The sequence below is a fragment of the Manis pentadactyla genome, chromosome 4 (genome assembly GCF_030020395.1).
Source record: "Manis pentadactyla isolate mManPen7 chromosome 4, mManPen7.hap1, whole genome shotgun sequence".
NCBI classification, from domain to species: domain Eukaryota; kingdom Metazoa; phylum Chordata; class Mammalia; order Pholidota; family Manidae; genus Manis; species Manis pentadactyla.
This window is the reverse complement of record NC_080022.1, coordinates 130074764-130091591: the sequence shown is the minus strand read 5'-3', so window position 1 is coordinate 130091591 and position 16828 is coordinate 130074764.

The window sequence follows — 16828 nt, the reverse complement described above, 5'->3', positions numbered from 1 at the left end:
AGGATTGGGACACAATAATCCACATCTTACCTGCAGCCCAGGGACTCTCAGACCTGTGAGTCCAAGTCCAAAGTAGAGACAAAGATGCGAAAGGGCCAGTACCGAGCAGCAGACGGAGCTCCCTGAGGAGGAGGTGGCTGGGTTACTGGAGAAGGAATTTTAAGAGTACTTGAGGGAAGAAGAAGGAAACTGGAGGCTTGGAGCACCTTCAGAGAGCGGGAGAATTTAGTTGGCCAAACCCCACAGTCACCACTTCCTAAAAATTCCATTAATCTAAAGAAGGAAGGGGAAAAAAAAGGTGGACTACAAAGTAGAATATATTCCATGTGTTTCCTAACGCTATGGTAAAACAAAACAAAACAAAATTCTAGGCATAGGGAAACATACTACAATGTTCATGTGGCTGGGCTAGGGAAGTAGGAAAATACTATGTTTTTAATTTTTCTTTGTCTTTTTATCAGAGTATTCATTCCTGTTATAAAGCAATAATAGCCAATAATAATCATTCCACAAATTAGAGGTTTGAGTTAACAAAGTTTCTCTGAAAATTGCTACATTCTAAGAAAGAGAACAGCCTTTAGGTTGCCAAATGAAATGCAGTAATTGGGGCATGCTCATACTACAAACGGTATTCAGTGATCTGAAATTTAAATGTAGCTGTGTGTCCTGTATTTTTATTTGCTAACTTTGGCAACCTCAGGAACAATGGCTAGCTGCTGTCTCAACCAATTCAGATGCACTTAGAAGAAATGGTGTGTTTTAATTTAGTAACTTTGTTCCTCATGGCCAGATTAGTTTGTTTACAGTGAAAAAATAGGATTTTGACTCAAGGGAGGAAGGAAAGCAGATGGTTAGGATGGAATAACCCTGTGGCTGGGGCTGTTGTGCTGAGGCAGCCCTCACAGTGGCATGAGCTGGGGCTGTGAGTGACAGAGAGGGGGCTTCAGGAGGGGACAGGTGACACAGAAAGGGAGGTGACAGGGTGCTGGCCTCACACTTGACTCCCTTTGTCCTTTTGTCTAGAGTATCTGGGGACAAAAATGCTGCAGTGATAGGGTAACTGATGACCTACAAGGATAACAACTAAGTCACACCAAGGCGAATTTTAGAAAATTAAAATAAATCCTTGGTATAACTCACTGAAATACAAAGGTTGATAGTAAAGAGCATAGTGGGATTGGCCTTTAGAAAATCATGTTTTCCTTATGTCCATATGCTGTCTCTTTAGGAATTTGAAAATGATGGTTCTGAATTTAACCAGAGAGTAAAAGATCTCGACCGAAGACTGGGGACTATCTTTATTCAGGCCTTCGATGACGCGCCCAGTTTGAAGCATGCCTTTAAGGTGTGTGCGGTCGCATGGACCCCGTGCCCGATTCTTCCCCCCCCCCTCATCCGAGGAGAGTAAGGATGCTCTTCCAACTGTTTTGTTCCTGGTATTAATTAATAAATATCAGATGTTAATTGTTCCTGATAGTTCATTGTGGGTGTCCTGGGGCCAGGGAGTGTGCAGAACTGGGTTTCTCAGGTTGATTACAAATGCATTTCTATAAACATGATGAGGAAGAAATATTTTTCAAAAGAGTTTCTTTTGGAACAGACTCTTTGGGCCTTATCAGTAGGGTGCCCATTAGAAGTGAAGAAGTCTAATGGTCACTGTCCTGAAACTATGGCTGTGCAGGACAAGTGGCTACTTAATCACTGCTGTCAGGTTGGTTCAAGCTGGAACAAACCACCTGCCATGTAAATGCTTACAGAGTTCAAGTACAAGTAACTAGACTAAGAAGACCTGTGTCCTTGCCCTATGATGCCCAGATCAGATGGTACAAGCACATGGAGGGGAAGGTTTAGGACGATGAGCAGATAAACAGCTGCATAACTGAGAATTCTGAGGCATGAGGCATGAAGACGTAGTAGAACATGATAAGTCTTCTATGGACTATGAGGAGACCTATTCTGTAAAGCCTTAAGGATTAGAACCAGAACTAATCAGTGCAAGTTACAATGAGCAGATTCTGGCTCAACAGGGGAAAGAGATTTTTGTCAAAACTGCTCAAAGACGGAATAGACTTCCTTGAGAAGTTGAGTTTCAAGTCATTGAAAATATCTAAAACATAAAGTGGATGAATGGGGGACAATTGAAGATCAAGCTTAAACTCAGTTTGGGTGTCCCTATGCTCTTCTAGAATACTGGGGCCCTGAAATTGCCAGGTTCATTAGCCACTGAGGGTGTTGAGTGTGTGTGTGTGTGTGTATGTGTCTCCTTTAATAAATACCTGCTACCTGCTGTTCCATAACTTGCATAGGAAGACTCTTGGGCCTCCTCTCTCCAAGCATTTGTTAGTTTTTAGAAATTTGTCAGATATTTGTTAGAATTGGTTCTCTCTGAAAGTTTTTCTTGCTCTCACTCTCAGACTTTAGCCTTCTAAATTCTCCCCAACATCCAGCCCACTTAACATTTTTTTTTGCCTTATCCATTTTTACCCTCTTGCTCTATTTTTGGTCATATTTTATTTAGATCAGCTTAACCTTTCTGACATTTCTAGTTTTCTCTTTGGTTTATCCTTTATCCAGATTCTTACAACACAAGAGGGTCTGGTAGGTAATTCAACAGATAGGAGTCCTTCTTTAGATGCAAAGGACAGGGGAGGCGGACTATGAATACCCACCAATTAATGATTATTGATCCAGTTGCACAATAACAATTTCCTGACTCTCTTACTTTGTAGGCATGTGAAAGAAAAGCCAGAGAATAAGTTTTATACAACCACAGAAAGGTTGAATCTGTGACTTTCTCTTCTTCTTTCTCCACCTCCTCTGTAGCTCATAGATATAGCAGGAAAGCTCCTTGAAAGACCACCAGTAGCACAGGATGTAGCCGATAAATACCTGGTGCTCATCCAAATGTTCAACAAAGACCTGGATGCAGTGAGAATAATCTACAGTCAGCATGTCCAGGAGGAGGCAGAATTTGGTAGGCTTGATGCCAGGGGGATGGGGTTTGGAAGGGGAGGTTCCATTCCGGGTAAGGGTACGCTTCACTCGTTGTATTTATTAGCTGTTCACTGTATCCATGACATTTCCAAGAAAAGCAAGCACGGCCTTCTTACCTGAAGTTCCAGACCCTCTTGGGTGATTTTAGAGTGTACTGAACTGCACATTTCTCTGTGTCTGGGGCTGAGATTGACAGGCTGACGCAGAGTAGTGACATCTTGATGGCTTCTAGTTCATTGAGACCTTAGCATAATATATGAGTTGACCCTTGATCCATGTTGCCACATTGATTAATCTCCAACATACCTCAACCCACAATAGATTTTCACATGCCTGAGAAAAGTTGCTGATCCCTTCCAGTGCCATAGCAACCATACTTCTGGGGGGAGGAACCAGCGGGAGCCTGATGAAGGGTGGTCCCACGCCGAGATGTGATGGCTCTATTTTTATTGCAGTTCTTAATCTTATCTGTTTGAAAGTTAAACACAAGATCAGTTCAGCTTTACAAACATTTATTTGATCTTTGCTGTATGCAGGACACATTTGTAGACACTGTATGCAGAGGCAGGCCATACTAAGGGATAGACTACTTAATACCAAAAGGTAGTCCTTCAAGGAACCCACCATCCCTGAACAGAGTTAACAATAACACATAGCAGAGTATAAGTAGTGCTCGATTTGAGTCCTAAAGAACCATAACAAAACAAGATGAACTGTGGCTGGAAGATTCAAGGGAGAGTGTGTGGAGGAGGTGGCAAGAGGCAGAGCCCTGAAAGGGGGCATGGGCAGCCCAGGCCTCTAAAGCAAAGACAGAGGAGGATGCGGAAGGTGCCCAGTCAGACCTGCTTGTAGCCAAACAAGGTGTAAGGAGAGAGATCAGGGCAGCCCTGGACTTTGGGCTGGGTTGTGAAATGCTCTGAGTACCATATTAAAGAACCCAGACTTCACTATTCAGGCAATGGGAAATCATCCAAGGTTTTTAAGTATTGGAGTAGCAGGAGCACTCTGTCTATAAACAGGTTTCATAGTCTGGCTATTAAGAATGCTTCCAGTTAAGAAGCTATTCTCAGGAAATCTGTTGTCCCCAGCTTTATGTGAGGTAATCCTCATGACTTCATCCAGTCAGACATGGAATTCAAAAACTCAGATACCTTCAGAGGCCATATTAGTTTTCCATTCCTGCCTGACACATCATCTCAACCTAGTGTGTTAAAACCACACACATCTTCGCTCTTCTGCAGGCCAGAAGCCCTGCGTGGTATGCCTTGGTTCTCCACTCAGAGAATCACGAGGCTGGAATCAAGGTATCAGCCAGGCCGAGTGCTCATCTGAAGGCTCGGGGGAACAAACCACTTCTGAGCCCATTCTTGCTGGTGGAATCCAGTTCCTTGTGACTATAGGACCGAGGTCTCCATTTCCTTGTTGACTGTCAGCTGGGGGCCACTCAGCAACAGAAAGAGCTCCCATTCCTTACCAGCTGGCAAGGCTATGTAGCTGCCTCCATCTTCAAACCAGTAAAGGCACAGTAAATCCTTCTCATGCTTCAGATCCCTGACTTCCTCTTCCACCACAGAAAACCCTCTGCTTTTAGGGTTCAGCTGATTAAGACAGGCCTGCGAGGAGCCTCTGCCTTTTGCTGTACAAGATGACATCATCACAGGAGGGACCATCTCACTGTATTCAGAGCTGCTGCCCACACTGCAGGAGGAGAGGATTATGCGAGGATGCGGTGTCATCCTAGAATTTTGCCTGCCTTGGGGGCCAAGCAGAAAAATGGCAGTAATGGATCTGGGCTGAGCATGAGACATCAAAGTGGGGATGTCCAGGGTAAATTAAATGAAGGGGCCCCGTTCAGCTCCACCTGCCAGTTGGAAGTGGCTGCTGATTGTTGCCAGATCTTCCAATTTTACGAGGGAAGCTGGAAACTGACTTTTTTTCAAAAAACGAAATCTTCTAATTGTTAAATCTGGGCCACTAATTGTGAGCAAACAAACCCACTGTGTGAATTAAAATAAGAATAACCAGGCAGTGCTAACTCTGGGCAAGTGCTTCACAGTCCACATGGCCTGTCTCACTTATAATCTTACTAGATTCTAATAGGAACCCTGAGGTTATTATTCCCATTTTATAGATGAAAAGATTGAGCCCCAGAGAGATTAAGTTGTCTGTTTAAGGCAGCATTTCTCAAGCCTGACTGTGCAATTAGGATCCTTTCAAGAGGTTTTTAAAAAAATATAGGTGGGCTGGGCACTGCCCCCACCACCCAGATCAATTAAATCTGAATGGCGAGGGCAGGGCCCAGGTGATGCCAATGGGCAGCCGGGCTGAAAGTCACTGCTGTGAGGTCAGAAAACCAGTGGGTGGTAGAGCTGCCTGGGGACCTCTGTCCTCTAGCTCTGTTCAGTGTTCTCCCCAAGGTCATACTTCCTTATTCCTTAGCAGAACATGGTGATCTTGCAGGAACACCCCATCTCAGTGTGAGCACAGGTGACCTTAGCATGTGGAGGTAGACGAGGCCAAAAGCAGAGGCTGGAGGTGTTCCTGGGGCAGAGTGGGGCAGGCAGCTAGAGCCTCCCTTCAGTGTGGCTGTGCTGTGTCCCCAGGGTTCTCAGTGCACAAGAACATGCCCACTGTGGCTGGGGGTCTCCGCTGGGTGCAGGAGCTCAGACAGTGCATCCAGGGACCCTTCACCAACTTTGGATCCATCACACATCCATGAGTATCTTATTCTCAAAGGCAGGTGGTTTTAGGCTTTTGCTGCTGCTCTGGATTTTGAGTGTTAGTAGAAATGCAACTCACTAAGACACAAAAATCATACTCATTTATTTTCATTTCCTGCAATTGCCCAGTGTCTAGTCCATTTGGGCTACTGTAACAAAATACCACAGACGGGGTGGCTTATAAGCATCAGCAGTATGTTTGCCACAGTCTGGAAGCTGGGAAGTCCAAGATCAAGGTGCCGACAAATACAGTGTCTGGTGAACGGCTTCCTGTTTCATAACGGCTGTCTTCTCACTCTGCTCACATGGCAGAGGGGCCTCTGTGAAGCCTTTTCTACAGGGGCACTAATCCCATTTGCAAGGACTCCACGCTCATGACCTAAGCACCTTGCAAAGGCCCCACTTCCAGACCCTGTCACCCTGGGGATCAAGCTTCAACACAGGACTTTTGGGGGGACATAAACATTTAGTCTACAGCAACCACATAGCTGTTGGCCAAACAGTAACAAGATTGATATATTGGACTAATTAGGGGGCCTCTTGGTGTTAAATGAAGCTTAATGGACCACAGCCTGACCCTTTCTTCTCCACGAAGTTCCTTTTCATAGGAAAATGAGTCAGAATTTTCAAGCCCCCTGGAATTCCACCTCACAGCTCCCTCTGACACAATGTCTCTTTGGAGGCTGCTGGAAAACAGTGAAGCCTAGTGTCAAGCATGGTGTAAGGACTTTATGTATGCATCAGAATCCTGTGGGTGCCTATAAAAACGCAGATCCCAGGCTCACCCCTCACCCACTGGATCCCAGTCCTGGGATGGGGCCTGTGAGTCTGCTTCCTCGGCAAGCCTCCCCAGGATTCTGACAACTGACGGAGTTGGAGACCTGTGACCTACCTCATAGCTGCATCTGGAAGTCAGGCTAGTGAGCACCTCTCAACTTGCTAGAAGTGAGAGAGAACATTTTGCCATGTTCAAGATGCTTTCTCTGGAGGCCAGTCTTTCCCTGAGCCCTCTCTCTAAAGGCTCAGTCTTGTCTAGAGCACCCAGCTTTGGCAAACACAACAGCAACAAAGGAAGTGGAGTCTGGACATTGGCATTACGGGCATTTTGATGCTAGGAAGGGCTTTAGAGACCCAAGGGCCAAGACCAAATGCTTTCAGGGGCCTGGAAAACAGTGCAAGGCAGCCGGGAGGGAGCCCGGAGAGGGCCTCCACCACTCCATCCAGCCTGGCGAGCAGAAGAGCAGACTCCTTGTGTGAGCAATCTCCACACTGTTGGAGAGAAGCTAAAAATCTGGATTTGTATGTGAAATGCTCTACTTCAAAATTCTCAAGTATTCTACGTTTTTTCAGACTCCACACAGATCACACAATCATGCTCCTGGGGCAGGTCTGAAGTGTCATGGGGTAGGAGGGTGGTAACCATCTGCAGCATCTGCTCTGATCTGAGCGAGAGCTTTGTTTTGTGGATGAAGAAACTGAGAGAAGCAGAAATGAGGTGACAGGCCTAAATTCACAAAGAAAGGCAAGGAAAGAACTGAAACAAGAGCCTGGGGCTCAGGTCTCCTAGCCCAGAGCTCTTCCCAGGGGCCCCTACCATGGGAAGCTTGGTGGGAGGGAGAAGATGTGAGTGGGTGGGGAGGAGTGGGTCTGCTTCTAGGAAAGTAGACTGCAGTAGCTGCCCGTGGTCTAGTTCTCTTGAAGCAGACTCCAACGTGTGTGTGCAGGAATTCAGAGATGCTCTTGGGAACAGCATCTGGGGGTTAGGGGAAGGGATTGGACAGAGGGAGAAGTGAGCTGCGGTACAGTTGCAACAAGGCCTCAGCCCGTTTTATGGGGAACTCTGGCCCTCTGGCATTGCCGGGCCTCCTACTCCCACATTAGCTAGTTGCTGGATGTCGGCTGTCCTGGGAGGGGCCCAACTTGGGGCAACATGGCTTTTTCTGGCTGAGGCTGTTCCCAAAGAGGGAGGCAGCCGTGCTTCCTCTCAGCTGCCTGGTCCCAGGAGGGGCCCTGAATGGTACCCCACCATGTCCCCTACAATTCCCATGGATATGCCATTGGTTTTAAAAATGAATTCACATTTGTCTTGCACTCTCTCTATATAAATTGGTTAATTAAAGTGTTTTAGATGCCTCACCATGAAGTACAATCTACATACAGGCAGTCAGTCCTCATTCCTATGACCTCTTGGGCCTTCTGGCCAATGCCACAGATCCCCCGTGTGAGAAGCCCCTCTCTCCTCTAGCCTCTTTCTGTTCCAGATATGAACCTGAGATCTTGGATCTTGAACCTTGCAGAAATCCCACAGCTTGAGAGGGGAGCCCACCCCCTGGTCCAAAGCCCTTTCTACTTCTTACTGCCTGGCAGCTGCATCTGCTCAGTCATCATGTAAGGGAACTAAGCACCTGGAAAAAATGGCCAGGAAATTCAGGGCTCTCTCTGCAGGCATGAGGGCTTACACTGAAAGTTAAGGAGCTCTTGTGAAGACACCCTGTATTGGTTTATATAGCAAATGGATTTTAAAGAATCTTTGCAATAAGCTGCATCATTTTGCTAACAGAACAAACAAGACCAGAACCTCCAAGACACTTAGTGTGAAGGTTTCTGAAAATGATGGATATTTCACCAATTCTCCCAGGAGCTGGACTCTCCTGGGAACATACAGTGTTGCAAAGGGGTGTCAAAACTGGGGGAACAAGTGTGGGTAACAGTGTCTGGGGCCAGACTCTGCTCACATTCCTCTGTGGTCCTCAGCATCCCTGTGGAATCTGAGTGTGTCTCTGTGCATGTGAGCACGTGTACATGTGCATGTGTGTGTCTGCATGTATGTGCATCATGTGTGCCCAAGTTTGGGGGCATCAGAAGTGGAGGGAACCTGCTAGGAACATGTCAATGAGTAATTAGTAGCAGGGTTTCTCATTGCCTGTCCTAGAGGGATGTCAGAGAGAGAGAAATGTATGTGTACACATACGCATGCTCACACACATACATACATGTATATAACAATGCTTATACATATGTGTTTGTATGGATAAACATTGTTATATACATATATGCATATTATAAAACATTGTTATACACACATATGAAACACTGTTATATACATGTATGCATGTATAATGTTATATATGTTACATAGTTTTTGTTATGTTATAATGTATAATTATATATCATTTTTTTCCCTAAATATAAAATACAACAGCACCTAGAATTTTTCTTCCATGTCTCAATTTCCCTTTCATTCATATTTTTGAAGGACTTCATTTCCCTGTGCATGGCTGGCTGGCTGGGGTTAGAGGGTGGGTGGAAGGTTCTGCCATCTCTGTCATCCTTGGGGCTGCTTGTGTTTCAGAACGTGCAGATGCCCCCTAGTGGCCCACAGAGGATGTTCAGGAAGAAGAATGAAGGCTCATTTTAAGGGCATTTGGAAACCAGCTCAAGAAACTGTTCTTTATAGGCTGCAATTTGTTATTCAGACCATTATTTGGACTTCTAATGGGGTGCCATTTTTTTCTCTGTTGTATGGATAGTTGCATGGAATCAGCTGAAGGAAAGTGCATGATACAAAAATATGAAGCGATGCTCTCCTTGCTGGAAAAGTAAGCACTTCTGGGATTGTCTTGTTTTACAAATTGCACAGGCCCCGTGATGCCTTTTGCAGTCCCGAGTTGGTTCAGATCCTCATTGGCTGTGAAATGTCACCCGTGTTTTAAGTTATAAACCCAATATCTGTGAGTACAGTGCTTCTGGCTTGCAGACACAGGGCCTCTGGGGAATGCAGCTCTATTCTAGAAACAGACACTTGTCCAGTGTAGTTTTGTTGGGAGCATGAACTTGGCAATCTAGAAAAAGTAGGGTGCTCTTCCCGGCACTCTGAAATCAGTGTGATGGGAAATCACAGCAGCTGCTCACTAAGCAGAAAGCAACAGTTTGTGCTGCACAGAGAGAAAATACGTTTTAAAAATATTTCTTGTATCCTTCTATGGAGAAAGCATAAGAATGAAAATTTTGCAGGGGTTCATAGTTGTTCCTGCTTTATAATTGCGGTAAGCCCAGGGTCTGGTGCCCACACTGCCCACAGTTGCCAAATCTCTCAGTGATCATGTTACCACATCCCCTGGCTGAAAAGCCCTCAGAAGGGCCTCCTCCCATCCCTTTACCAACACATGCAAAGCAAAGCCTTTTGTAATGTGGCCCTTACCTCCCTCTCCAGCCTTGACCCTTAGCCCCTCTGGCCTCAGGTGTTCTTAGCATACACTCTGATGTTTTAGCTGTTTCTTACCTCCAGATTTTGGCCATGCTGTTGTTTCTGCCAGGAACACTCTTCTGCCGCCCAGCCACTACTCATCCTTACACTCAGCCAGGCATCGCTTTGGCCCCTCTTCCACAAAACCTGCCTGGCAATTTCCCTGTCACCCCCACCCCTGCCATTAGGCGCCTAACACCCCATGTAGTTCTCTAGTCCTGCACTTGCTACACTCCGTTTCCCACGGCCCCTGCTGCTAGCAGCCTTTACCAACTGGTGGGGCACTCCTGGTGGCTCTGTCTCCTTGCCCAGTGCAGGGCAGGTGTGCAGTCAGCCTGTGAGACTGGACTATGAGTGTCTGTGAGCTGCCTGCAGATTAGTGTGAGAGCAGATCTTACCCAGTTACTTCTTCCCACACTGGCTGAGACTAATCACAACCTTTATCCCCTACAAAGACCTCATGGAGCCTCTTTCTGCTCACCTCTGATGAGCTCCATTAGAAATGAGGGGTTACCTGCAGGAGCTGCCATGCCTGGCTGAGTCAATGACTTTGACTTAAGAATGTATCCAGGTATTTTACTAATAGTATCTTCAGTTCATGGTTTTATATATATGTGTGTGTGTATGTATATGAGTGGACATATGTATATGTGCATGCATACAGATAGGTATGTTGTATATATGTTAATATATATCTATTATAGATATATATGTTAAATATAATATAATGTATCTTTAGTAAATCATTGCTAGGTGTTGCGGGGGGAAGGTGCTTATCAAGTGGCTGTTGTCTCTGATCTGCACAGATATGAGACAAGTCTTTATGATGACTGGTGTCAGACGGTATCAGACAAGTCACAGTACAATCTTTCCCAGCCATTTCTGCAACATGACCCAGAGATGAAGCAGATCACTGTCAACTTTAACCCACAGGTAAGTCAGGCAGCAGTAATTTCCTTTTGTGTTCTTGAAGAGTTTTGCTTAACTCTGCTGATTTCAAAGGCAAAATGGCTTTTTATTAGAATATATAAAAGCTGCTCAAAAGAATTTGCACCCCAGATTTCCTTTTCAGGATGAATTCCTCAGTGTCATGTTTTCTTAAGGTGTCCAATGTTCATATTCTCCAAGGTTAGCCGATATATTTGCTTTGATTTTGCACAACAGAAAATATTGCAAAATAGTCTTTAAATTTTCATATGAGAACAGATTTATTATGAACTTGACTTCCCATACAAAGTTAGGGAAGTACACATAAGATTAACTCATCAAAAAGTTTCAATATCGTATCTTAGGTATACTCTGCCTGAAATTCCAGAAGGTATTTAAACAGGTTACAGACATTGCTACCCCTCTTGGGACCGATAGAAAAACAGCATTACAGACCAGTCAGTACTAAACAGTCGATTAGGCCTACCTTGAATGCACACTCTGTGTGAAGGCACTGACTAGAGGCTGGAGGGCCAACCAAATGTAACACTGGTTCCTGTTCTCAGGGAGTCCTCAGCTAGTTGGGAGCTAGAATCTCAACATGCACAAATCTATCTTTATTAGATACCATAAGATGAACCTCAAAGGAGTAGCTTTGGAAATAAGAATCCAAAATAAGATTTTAGTGATTCTCAACCAAGGCAGTTTTGTCCCCCTGTAGGCATTTTTGGTTGTAAACTATGGGATGAGTGCCAGTAGCACAGAGTGAGTAGATAGTGGGGATGCTGCTGGCTCTTTACCTTGCACCACAAAGAGTTTTTGTCTGCAAACGTTAGTAGTGCCACAGTTGGGAAGCCTTAGTATAGATGATCTACAGTGGAAGACTGTGTGGATTGCAGCTGCCATGGGCAAATTAATGCTGGAAAAAACTACGGTCAAAAGTTAGCCCACATCAGGAAGTACATCGTTCAGCCAAAGAAAAGTATTGGCCACCCCGAGCTAAAAGCAGCCACCTTCCTCTGTCCTGATGGCAAGCTCTCTGGGAATACAGTGTAGAGAGAGGTGACAGCTAAGCCAATATGCATTTCTTCAAGTCACCTCCAGCCTGTGGAACTGAATATAAATATGTATATATGTAATATCTCACCATTGTTTTAATTTGCATTTATTTGACCACTGGAAAGTAGAACCTTTTTCATGTGTTCATTAGCTATTCATGTCCTCTGCCCACTTTTGAGTGGAAAGGGCCTCTTTTCCTGTAAATTTGTTAGAATATTTGATAAGTATTTTGTCAGATATTAAGAAATCTGTTGCAAATACTTTTACCAGTTGAAGTGTGCCATTTTGTTATGTGTATCATATTTTATGCCTGTAAATTTTATCTTGTATTTTGTGGTTGTATGTTCTAAATGGCCTTCTCAACCTCAATATTATATAACTACCCCACATTTTCTTTTAATATTTATTTTCATTTTTTTGCATCTAGATTTTTATTATCTGTCTTGAGCTTTATTCAAAATCAACTAGAGGCTGGGATCATTGTTACTGCCGAGTAGTTAGCCTTTGTCTAAACCTTGAGTAGAGTTGGCTAGGCAGCAATGAAGAACTGGCCCTGGCCCCCTGGAAGGAGAGTCAGGAGCCCAGGGCTCTTACACAGAGTGGGGAGTGGGGAGTAGTGATGGGTCGGAGGACTTACAGCTTTTTGTTTTGTCATCCATACCTATGCACATCAGAGGTGCCAGGATGACAGATAATGAGAATGGAGCCTGGAAACCCTCATAAACCTGTTTTTTCACTTGGCCACATCTGCTTGGCTTCTCACTTCTGCACTTGCCACTAACGTCAGCATCCCACAGAAGTTCAGAAAAGCCTGGGTGACTTCCATTTCCTGACCTCCTCATATATTAAAATGCAAAGACATGACAGCCCAGGGTTACTGACAGGAAGGGATATTTCACATGATTCTTTTCCATGGTTAACATTGTACAGTGGGCGGCCCTCAGTTCTGTCCATGTCTGTCACTATATGTTTGACCTCATTTGGAGAGGATACTATTTGTCCCAGTTTGAGTCTTTTCATGCACATGGGTGGCCCAGACCAGATGCACCTTGTCCTTCAGACCACCAGCTCTTGATGGGACCTGGTACAGCCAGGACGAGCTCTTCCTTCTGCCTGACAGTTTCCTTTTCCAAAACTAGGTTTAAGGAACATGTAGGAACAGGAGTTCAGAGGGGACCCAGAAGGTATTTGCATCCCTGGGTTTTTCTTGTCCTTGAATGACATTGCCGATACTCACTGCCATGGAACTACAGCCACTTACGTCAGTTCTTTCTCCAGCTGATTTCAGTGCTGAAAGAAATGAGTTATCTCGAACCCAGGCAGATGAAGCACATCCCCGAGATGGCAGCAGCCATGTTCTCTTCCAGGGAATTCTATCGGCAGCTTGTGGCTAACTTGGAGCTAATGACCAATTGGTACAACAAGGTTTTGAAAAGTCTGCAAGAGGTAGAATTTCCATTAGTGGAGAAAGAGCTGCAAAATATTGATCTCTGCCTGAAAGCTGCAGAGGAGACTCTCAACTGGCAAACGGAAGGTAACGGCACCACCTGGAGTCTGAGGAAAACATGGGGAGTTAAGATCCTAACAAGCTGGTAGATCCTCAGATGATTCCCTGGTGATCTGGTTTGTATTTGAAACAGAAGTCTATCCCCTCAGATGTATATCCAAAGTGGAGAAGACAAGGGAGATTGGTGTTCCTTCTTCCTTCTCTTTGGAAATGATTAGTAGGCTTAGAACATTTTCCTGCCATTCACCTGGGGAGGCTGCACTATTGCTTGAGAGAGGCTCCATCTCTCACAGTCTCCAGCATATACTGGGCACTCCATGAATGAGGATTTTTAGTATATTACCACTGTTAATTTTCTTAACTAGACTATGAACATTTTAAAGGTGGGGACTTTGCATTCACTTCTCTTGTATATACTCTGATTCAGTTCAACAAATTTTCATTGATGGATTAACCTATGCAGGGTCGTATGTGAGAGACTGTTGGGAGACTGACCCCTATCCTCAAAGAACTCACATGTAGTGGGGACAACAGACATATGGACAACCCAAATTATACAAGACAGGCTGTGAAAATAAGCCATCATAGACTTAAAAATAAAGTGTGATGAATCACAGGGGAGGGAGATTAATTTGCATTAGGATCCTCCGAAGAGTAAAAGTTTGAAAAGAAGGTCACAGTCAACTCACAAAAGTCTTGGGATGCCATATTAAACAAGTTGGAACTTTATTACTTATACAAGGGGAATGATATACTCAACATTTAATATAGTGAAAGTTCTTTAAAAAATAAGAGTCAATAACCCTAAAACAAGTCACCAAGTTGCACTGCTGTGCCCCAGCATGGGCACCAACTATTGTTGGGTGTTTGGTAAACATCATTGTTTCTTTTCCTGAATAATCAGGGTTCTGGTAAGAACTGACTTTTTGATACAACTAGGAGAAAAAGGCCCTTATGATAACGAAGTGACATGTGCAGAAAAAGTCTTTTGAAACCCAGGAGTGTTAAATCCTGTCTTTCATAGAGACTAGACTTTTAGCTGTGCCCCTGTAAGCTATCTCAATTAACTGTATTTCTTTTGGGGAACAGGTATTTGGGATTATGTCAGTCAAATCACCAATAATAGTCATGATCTTGAACAAAGAGTTCAGAAAACTAAAGACAATGTGGAATATATTCAAGACATCATGAAAACATGGGTGTCTCCAATATTTAAGAGAAAAGATGGAAAAAAGGAATGCCTTCTTTCCATGGATGATCAGCATGATTGAGTGCAAAAATCTTATAGTCTCATCAAAGAATCTGGCCTTAAGATTCACGCCCTTATTCAGGTAATAACCTCTCAGACACACATAACACTAGTACAGGGAAAGCCTCAAGAAGTGTGTTTGGGTGCAAGAAGTAACTTGAAAATTAGAACAGTCAATAGATGCTGTGTCTTCTGCAGTTAGGAATAGCAGTTTATACTCATAGCAAAAGAACTAAAACCAACAGAGAGGGGGAGTGAAAAGTCACATTCTGCATCAGTGTGTCAAAATCAGTGCTATGTTAATAATGACACCACTTAGTAGCCACTTAAGTCCCACACGAAACCTCAAAGGGGATGCCAAGGACAGAATCCTAAAGTGCCTGCTACATGAATCACCCCAGACTTGCCCATGCAACCTAGTGAGGACCTCCAGCATCATTTTCAGAACCTAACTTTGTAGAGCCTGATGAGGTGAGAGATTACCACGGCTCCCTAACTGCACTGGGTAAAGAGAAGAAAACAATGCAGAGGACTGCACTCCATGCAGTGAAGCTCTGCCCTGCCTTGTGATCAAGGCAACTTCCTGTCTTATCATCAGAGACCGAGCAATGGAAAAGTGCCATAAATGGCCACCAACTCCAACCCCACTGGAGCAGCCATGGGGCAGTTCTGGCTGGCAGGCCTCAGGCACAAAGTCAGTAATGAGTCACAGTTGGTAATTTGGGGTTACCTATGCTTTGAAGCATGGTAAGATGTTGCACTTTTGACTTTGTTCACTTTCTTTATCTGTTTTCTAATATGTCGGTTTTCTATTATATCTTTCTAGTTAACTGGGGGTTAATTTGCTCATCTTTTTTTCCTAGCCTGTCAGGGTAGAAGCTTAGGGTACTGACTGTAAGCCTTTCTTTCTTACTAATGCAAGCATTTGCTGGCATAAATTTCCCTCTTGGCAGGACATTAGTGGCATTCATACATTTAATCTGCCTCATTCTCATTATCTTTCAGTTTTAAATTTTTTCTCTTGCAACTTCTTTAACTCAGTGGTTGTTTAGAAGTGTATTGTTGAGTTTCCACATATTTGGGGGTTCTCTGGATATCTTAATGAAATTGGTATCTCATTTAATTTCCTTGTGTTCAGAGAAAATACTCTGTAAGATTTCAATCATTTGGAGTTCCCTGAGATTTGGTCCATGACCTAGAATATTGTCTATCATACTGCATGTTCCCTGTGCACTGAACAATATGTTTGTTCTTCCATGGGTGGCTGTAGGGTTCTGCAAATACCAGTAAGTTCCATGTGATTGGTAGTGTTGTTCTGATCTTCTATGAGCTTTCTGCATGTTTTGTCTATTTGTTCTTCTAATTACTGAAGGAAGAGTGGTAAAATCTCCACCTAGGATTTTGGGTATGTCCGTTTAGTCCTTTAGTTCTGTCCGATTTTTCATCATGTATTTGAAACCTTGTTAGTAGGTACAAACACAGGTTTATAATTATTACAACTTCCTGATGAATCGACCATTTCATCATTATGAAATTCCCTTTTGATTTCTGGTAATACCCCCTGGCCTTGAAATCTGCTTTCTCCTGATAATACTATAACCTTTCCTTCCAGACTCACCATCCCTACTTATTGCCTTATCCATCTGTTCCCACTCTTTTACCTCCAACGCATTGCTTCTCTGGATTTGAATTTATTCCCTTATAGACAAGCAGCACATGGTAGAAACTTACTTTTCTAACAACTCTGCCTGCTAATTTCTGTAACGTTCAGACTATTAACATTTGATGTAAGTACTGGTATGGCTGGAGTTAGCTCTGCCGTTTTGCTATTTGTGTTCTACTTGCTTCATCTTCTTTGTTCCTCTACTCTTCCTTTCTCACCTTGTTATTGATGACATATTTTTTAGGATTTAATTTCTCATTGGCATTTCAGCTTTTGTTGTTGGATTACATTTGCAGCGGTGGTTCTATGTTTCTGCATGTCTCTTGAACTAGTCAAAATCTACTTACACTTTTTCCATGAAATATGAGAGATACCCACACTATAGTGTGACCTAGCAGCATATGGTTCAATTCAAAACCACCCTGACCCCCATCTGTCACAGTTTTGAGGTGTGTGTGTGTGC